The sequence below is a fragment of the Coregonus lavaretus genome (genome assembly GCF_964263955.1).
Source record: "Coregonus lavaretus genome assembly, chromosome: 17".
In the NCBI taxonomy this organism is placed as follows: Eukaryota; Metazoa; Chordata; class Actinopteri; order Salmoniformes; family Salmonidae; genus Coregonus; species Coregonus lavaretus.
Window position 1 is genome coordinate 50,622,587 of NC_140004.1, and position 8,182 is coordinate 50,630,768.

The 8,182-nt window shown below is 49.3% G+C and overlaps 1 protein-coding gene across 1 annotated transcript in view; it reads right to left on the minus strand.

Annotated features, from left to right (window-relative positions):
• Positions 1-8,182, minus strand: part of LOC311144426 (A disintegrin and metalloproteinase with thrombospondin motifs 3-like) — a gene marked incomplete at both ends in the record, with an annotated part of 287,624 nt that overhangs the window by 80,542 nt on the left and 198,900 nt on the right. The gene's annotated exons all lie outside the window — the stretch shown is intronic.

Genomic DNA, 8,182 nt, shown 5'->3' on the forward strand with positions numbered 1-8,182 from the left:
CTATAATTAAGGACGCGACCCAGTCGTTCATTCCATTAGTTCTATATTTAAGGACGCGACCCAGTCGTTCATTCCATTAGTTCTATATTTAAGACAAATCGTTCCATTAGTTCTATATTTAAGGACACGACCCAGGTGTTCGTTCCATTAGTTCTATAATTAAGGACGCAACCCAGTCGTTCATTCCATTAGTTCTATATTTAAGGACGCGACCCAGTCGTTCGTTCCATTAGTTCTATATTTAAGGACACGACCCAGTCGTTCGCTCCATTAGTTTTATATTTAAGGACGCGACCCAGTCGTTCGCTCCATTAGTTCTATATTTAAGGACGCGACCCAGTCGTTCATTCCATTAGTTCTATATTTAAGGACACGACCCAGTCGTTCGTTCCATTAGTTCTATATTTAAGGACGCGACCCAGTCGTTCATTCCATTAGTTCTATATTTAAGGACGCGACCCAGTCGTTCATTCCATTAGTTCTATATTTAAGACACATCGTTCCATTAGTTCTATAATTAAGGACACGACCCAGTCGTTCATTCCATTAGTTCTATATTTAAGGACACGACCCAGTCGTTCATTCCATTAGTTCTATATTTAGGGACACGACCCAGTCGTTCGCTCCATTAGTTCTATAATTAAGGACACGACCCAGTCGTTCGTTCCATTAGTTCTATATTTAAGACACATCGCTCCATTAGTTCTATATTTAAGACACATCGTTCCATTAGTTCTATATTTAAGGACACGACCCAGGTGTTCGTTCCATTAGTTCTATATTTAAGGACACGACCCAGTCGTTCGTTCCATTAGTTCTATATTTAAGACACATCGTTCCATTAGTTATATAATTAAGGACACGACCCAGTCGTTCGTTCCATTAGTTCTATATTTAAGACACATCGCTCCATTAGTTCTATATTTAAGACACATCGTTCCATTAGTTCTATATTTAAGGACACGACCCAGGTGTTCGTTCCATTAGTTCTATATTTAAGGACGCGACCCAGTCGTTCGTTCCATTAGTTCTATATTTAAGGACGCGACCCAGTCGTTCGTTCCATTAGTTCTATATTTAAGGACACGACCCAGTCGTTCGTTCCATTAGTTCTATATTTAAGGACGCGACCCAGGTGTTCGTTCCATTAGTTCTATATTTAAGGACGCGACCCAGGTGTTCGTTCCATTAGTTCTATATTTAAGGACGCGACCCAGTCGTTCATTCCATTAGTTCTATATTTAAGGACACGACCCAGTCGTTCGTTCCATTAGTTCTATATTTAAGGACACGACCCAGTCGTTCGTTCCATTAGTTCTATATTTAAGGACACGACCCAGTCGTTCGTTCCATTAGTTCTATATTTAAGGACACGACCCAGTCGTTCGTTCCATTAGTTCTATATTTAAGGACGCGACCCAGTCGTTCGTTCCATTAGTTCTATATTTAAGGACGCGACCCAGTCGTTCGTTCCATTAGTTCTATAATTAAGGACGTGACCCAGTCGTTCATTCCATTAGTTCTATATTTAAGACACATCGCTCCATTAGTTCTATATTTAAGACACATCGTTCCATTAGTTCTATATTTAAGGACACGACCCAGGTGTTCGTTCCATTAGTTCTATTTTTAGGACGCGACCCAGTCGTTCGTTCCATTAGTTCTATATTTAAGGACGCGACCCAGTCGTTCGTTCCATTAGTTCTATATTTAAGACACATCGTTCCATTAGTTATATAATTAAGGACGCGACCCAGTCGTTCATTCCATTAGTTCTATATTTAAGACACATCGCTCCATTAGTTCTATATTTAAGACACATCGTTCCATTAGTTCTATATTTAAGGACGCGACCCAGTCGTTCGTTCCATTAGTTCTATATTTAAGGACACGACCCAGTCGTTCGTTCCATTAGTTCTATATTTAAGGACGCGACCCAGTCGTTCATTCCATTAGTTCTATATTTAAGGACACGACCCAGTCGTTCGTTCCATTAGTTCTATATTTAAGGACACGACCCAGTCGTTCATTCCATTAGTTCTATATTTAAGGACACGACCCAGTCGTTCGTTCCATTAGTTCTATATTTAAGGACGCGACCCAGTCGTTCGTTCCATTAGTTCTATATTTAAGGACGCGACCCAGTCGTTCGTTCCATTAGTTCTATAATTAAGGACGTGACCCAGTCGTTCATTCCATTAGTTCTATATTTAAGACACATCGCTCCATTAGTTCTATATTTAAGGACACGACCCAGGTGTTCGTTCCATTAGTTCTATTTTTAGGACGCGACCCAGTCGTTCGTTCCATTAGTTCTATATTTAAGGACGCGACCCAGTCGTTCGTTCCATTAGTTCTATATTTAAGACACATCGTTCCATTAGTTATATAATTAAGGACGTGACCCAGTCGTTCATTCCATTAGTTCTATATTTAAGACACATCGCTCCATTAGTTCTATATTTAAGACACATCGTTCCATTAGTTCTATATTTAAGGACGCGACCCAGTCGTTAGTTCCATTAGTTCTATATTTAAGGACACGACCCAGTCGTTCGTTCCATTAGTTCTATATTTAAGGACGCGACCCAGTCGTTCATTCCATTAGTTCTATAATTAAGGACGCGACCCAGTCGTTCATTCCATTAGTTCTATAATTAAGGACGCGACCCAGTCGTTCATTCCATTAGTTCTATATTTAAGGACGCGACCCAGTCGTTCGTTCCATTAGTTCTATAATTAAGGACGCGACCCAGTCGTTCGTTCCATTAGTTCTATATTTAAGGACGCGACCCAGTCGTTCGTTCCATTAGTTCTATATTTAAGGACGCAACCCAGGCGTTCGTTCCATTAGTTCTATATTTAAGGACGCGACCCAGGTGTTCGTTCTATATGTTCCGTGTCGATGCTCGCTGGCATCGTTCTTACCACTGCTTGCTATCTAGCTAGCCAACTAGCTACGAGTAACACAGTCACGACCTCTGCAGCCAGAATAACAGCAAACTAGCTGCACTTGCGTTTGTTTAAGCTGTTTTCTATTGGCATTCATTTTGATACATCCATAACAATTTAGCCTGGGTTAGGGTTAGGGTTAGCAATTTAGCCTGGCATAGTGCCTTCTCGTCAGGACACTCGTCGACACTGTTCATTACGGGGAGCTCGCATTGCATATCGCACACTAGGCTAGAAGCTAGCTAAATAGTTTGTTGCTAGCAAACCTGCCAATATGACAACCGCACGGTCTGCATGTGTAGGCGCATATTGCGTCATGATTGCAAGGTGTCCCTGTCACGGATTCTGCCGAGGCTGCTCCTCCTCCTTGCTCGGGCAGGCTTCGGCGTTCGTCGTCCCCGGAGTACTAGCTACTGCCGTTCGATGTTATCGGTGTTTGTTTAGTTTTGTCTGTATTGTTTACACCTGTTCGTCATTATGTTAATTGTTTCCCTTATAATTACCCCTGTCTCTCATCTGTACTTTGTGTGTGATTGTTTTCCCCTTCACGGTTGTCTATTTTGTTGAGCGGGTTATTTCCTCCCTGCGTGGAGTTATTTTCTGTGTCCTTTTGGATCCTTTTCGTATTAAAAGTACGTATCCGAGAGTTCTGTGTCCTGCGCCTGACTTTGCTTACCGCATCTCACAGACAGTCGTGACAGAACCACACACCTTACCATGGAGTCAGCAGGAGCGACGGCACCGACTGGATCACTCGAGGAGCACGTCCTACAACAGCAGCGATGCTCTAAAATCTTGGTGCCGCTATGGATAACGTTATGAACACTTTGGGACGATGGGAGAGAGGAGGTTTGCCCACACCTCCTCCAACGATACCACCACCAGCGGCTACTCCTATCGTCTCACATCCGGAGTCCAGTGGGATTCGGCTCTCATTCCCGAGGGCTTATGATGGCACCGCAGCCGGGTGTCAGGGTTTCCTGCTCCAGGTGGAACTTTACCTGGCAACCATTCACCCGGCACCCTCGGGATACGAGAGCGTGTCCGCCCTCATCTCCTGTCTGTCCGGCAAGGCACTGGAGTGGGCCAACGCCGAGTGGGGAGGGATAGACGCCGCTACTGTGAACTATGCGGAGTTCACCCGCCGCTTCAGGGAAGTGTTCGATCATCCCCGGAGGGGAAGGCGGCGGGTGAGCGTCTATTCCACCTCAGACAGGGGAGGAGGAGCGCGCAGGAATTCGCACTGGACTTCCGGACTCTGGCTGCCAATTCGGGATGGAATGAGAGGGCCCTCATCGACCACTACAGATGCAGCCTGAGGGAGGACGTTCGTCGAGAGCTGGCCTGCAGGGACACCAACCTAAGCTTCGATCAGCTGGTGGACATGTCGATTCGCTTGGATACCCTGTTGGCTACCCGTGGACGTCCAGCGCTGGGGCCGTCCATTCCATCCCCCAGCACCTCCGAGCCGAGCCCTATGGAGCTCGGGGGTGCTGGTAGTAGGGAGGCCAGGAAGGAGGCTGTCCCCTGCACCAACCGTGGCCGCCGAGGACACACGGCGGTTCGGTGCTGGGGAGGGTCTCCTCGGATTCGAGGCAGCAGGCAGCGCACTGATGAGTCATTCCCGGTGAGTAAGGTCCCAACTCACCCAGAGCTCTCTGCTGTTCATATGTGTATCCAAGTGATGTTTCTATAAGTTTCTTCTTACTCCCAGCATAAGGCGCTAGTCGATTCAGGCGCAGCTGGGAATTTTATCGATCGCCATTTCTCATATAAGTTAGGGATCCCTATATTACCAGTCGATGTGCCCTTCCCTATCCATGCCCTAGATAGCCGGCCTTTGGGGTCGGGATTGATTAGGGAGGTCACAGCGCCACTGAAGATGAAAACGCAGAAGGGTCATGAGGAGACTATACAGTTGTATTTAATTGACCCTCCTGCGTTTCCAGTGGTGTTGGGACTTCCCTGGTTAATATCTCATGACCCCAACATTTCATGGCAACAGAGGGCTCTCAAGGGATGGTCTGATCAGTGTGTGGGGCGGTGTGTAGGTGTTTCCGTAGGGGCAACGACGGTGGAGAGTCCGAACCAAATGCCCACAATGCACATTCCTCCTGAGTATGCCGATTTGGCAAGCGCCTTCTGTAAGAAGAAGGCGACTCAATTACCACCTCATCGACAGGGGGATTGTGCGATAGACCTCCAGGTTGGCGCGGCGCTCCCTCGCAGCCATGTGTATCCTCTGTCTCAGGAGGAGACGGCTGCTATGGAGACATGCGTCGCCGAATCCTTGAGACAGGGATACATACGGCCTTCCACTTCTCCTGCGTCCTCAAGTTTCTTTTTTGTGAAGAAGAAGGATGGGGGTTTACGCACGTAAATTGATTACCGTGGTCTCAATCAGATCACTATTAAATACAGCTATCCTCTCCCTCTGATTGCTAGTATGACGGAGTCATTACACGGGGCGCGCTTCTTCACAAAATTGGATCTCAGGAGCGCTTACAACCTGGTGCGCATTCGGGAGGGAGATGAGTGGAAAACAGCCTTCAGTACCACCTCGGGTCACTATGAGTACCTCGTCATGCCATACGGTCTAATGAATGCTCCTTCAGTCTTCCAATCATTTGTAGACGAGATTTTCCGGGATTTGCATGGACAGGGGGTAGTGGTGTATATTGATGACATTCTGATATACTCCGCTACACGTACCGAGCATGTGTCCCTGGTATGTCGGGTGCTGGGTAGACTGTTGGAGCATGATCTGTATGTGAAGGCAGAGAAATGTCTGTTTTTCCAGGAGTCCATCTCCTTCCTGGGACACCGGTTGTCTGCGTCAGGGGTGGAGATGGAGATTGACCGCGTTTCAGCCGTGCGTAATTGGCAGACTCCAACTACAGTAAAGGAGGTGCAGCGGTTTTTGGGTTTTGCCAATTACTACCGGAGGTTTATCCGGGGTTTTGGACAGGTAGCGGCTCCCATTACCTCCCTGCTAAAGGGGGGCCCGGTGCGTTTGCAGTGGTCGGCTGAGGCGGACAGGGCGTTTAGACATTTGAAGGACCTGTTCACCTCAGCTCCGGTGCTGGCACATCCGGATCCCTCTTTGGCGTTCCAAGTCGAGGTGGATGCGTCCGAGGCGGTAAATCGGTGCTATACTGTCTCAGCGCTCGGGCACGCCTCCAAAACTCCGCCCCTGTGCTTTTTATTCTAAGAAGCTCAGTCCGGCGGAGCGCAATTATGACGTGGGGGACAGGGAGCTGCCAGCTGTAGTCCAGGCCCTGAAGGTGTGGAGACATTGGCTTGAGGGGGCTAACCACCCTTTTCTCATTCTGACTGACCATCGTAACCTGGAGTACATCAGGGCAGCGAAGAGACTGAACCCTCGTGAGGCTAGGTGGTTCATGTTTCTGGCCCGGTTTGTCTTTAAGATCACGTATATCCCCGGGTCACAGAACGTTAAGGCAGACACCCTGTCCCGACGATATGACACAGAGGAGAGGTCCATTGAGCCCACTCCCATACTACCGGAGTCCGTGACCGACTGATTTATTGGGCTCACACGTCACCCCTCCTCTGGTCATCCTGGTATTGGTCGGACGGTGCACTGTCTTAGCGGGAAGTACTGGTGGCCCACCTTAGCTAAGGACGTGAGAGTTTACATTTCTTCCTGCTCGGTGTGCGCCCAGTGTAAGGCGCCTAGACACCTGCCCAGGGGGAAGTTACAACCTCTCCCCGTTCCACAACGGCCGTGGTCTCACCTGTTGGTGGATTTTGTCACGGACCTTCCCCCCTCCCAGGGGAATACCACGATCTTGGTCGTTGTGGATCGGTTTTCTAAGGCCTGCCGTCTCATCCCTATGCCAGGTCTTCCTACAGCCCTACAAACGGCCGAAGCCCTGTTTACTCACGTTTTCCGGAACTACGGGGTGCCTGAGGATATAGTGTCTGATCGGGGTCCCCAGTTCACCTCTAGAGTCTGGAGGGCGTTTATGGAACGTTTGGGGGTCTCGATTAGCCTTACCTCAGGTTTTCACCCTGAGAGTAATGGGCAGGTGGAGAGAGTAAACCAAGATGTGGGTAGGTTTCTGAGGTCCTACTGCCAGGACCGGCAGGGGGAGTGGTCGGGGTATATTCCCTGGGCAGAGATAGCCCAAAACTCACTCCGCCACTCCTCCACTAATCTCACTCCTTTCCAGTGTGTGTTGGGCTATCAGCCGGTTATGGCACCCTGGCATCAGAGCCAGATCGAGGCTCCTGCGGTGGATGAATGGTTTCGGCGCTCGGAGGAGACATGGAACGCTGCGCACGTCCATCTGCAGCGGGCCATCAGACGGCAAAAGGCGAGCGCCGATCGCCACCGCAGTGAGGGTCTGGTTTATGCACCGGGAGATCGGGTCTGGCTCTCGACCAGAAACCTGCCCCTTCACCTGCCCTGCCGGAAGCTGGGCCGGCGGTTTGTGGGGCCATTTAAAGTCCTGAGGAGATTGAACGAGGTATGTTATAGGTTACAGCTGCCTGTTAATTATCGCATTAACCCCTCGTTCCATGTGTCTCTCCTCAGGCCGGTGGTAGCTGGTCCACTCCAGGAGAATGAGGTACGAGAGGCCCCTCCGCCCCCACTAGACATCGAAGGGGCTCCGGCGTACTCAGTCTGTTCCATCGTGGATTCGAGGCGTCAGATGGGGGGTCTGCAGTATCTCATGGAGTGGGAGGGGTACGGTCCGGAGGAACGGTGCTGGGTCCCTAGGAGGACATCCTAGATCCCTCCCTGTTGACAGAGTTCCACCGGAGTCACCCAACTCGCCCTGCTCCGCGTCCTCCTGGCCAACCCCGAGGCCGGGGTCGGCGCACGGGTCAAGGGGGGGGTACTGTCACAGATTCTGCCGAGGCTGCTCCTCCTCCTTGCTCGGGCAGGCTTCGGCGTTCGTCGTCCCCGGAGTACTAGCTACTGCCGTTCGATGTTATCGGTGTTTGTTTAGTTTTGTCTGTATTGTTTACACCTGTTCGTCATTATGTTAATTGTTTCCCTTATAATTACCCCTGTCTCTCATCTGTACTTTGTGTGTGATTGTTTTCCCCTTCACGGTTGTCTATTTTGTTGAGCGGGTTATTTCCTCCCTGCGTGGATCCTTTTCGTATTAAAAGTACGTATCTGAGAGTTCTGTGTCCTGCGCCTGACTTCGTTTACCGCATCTCACAGACAGTCATGACAGAATCACACACCTTACCA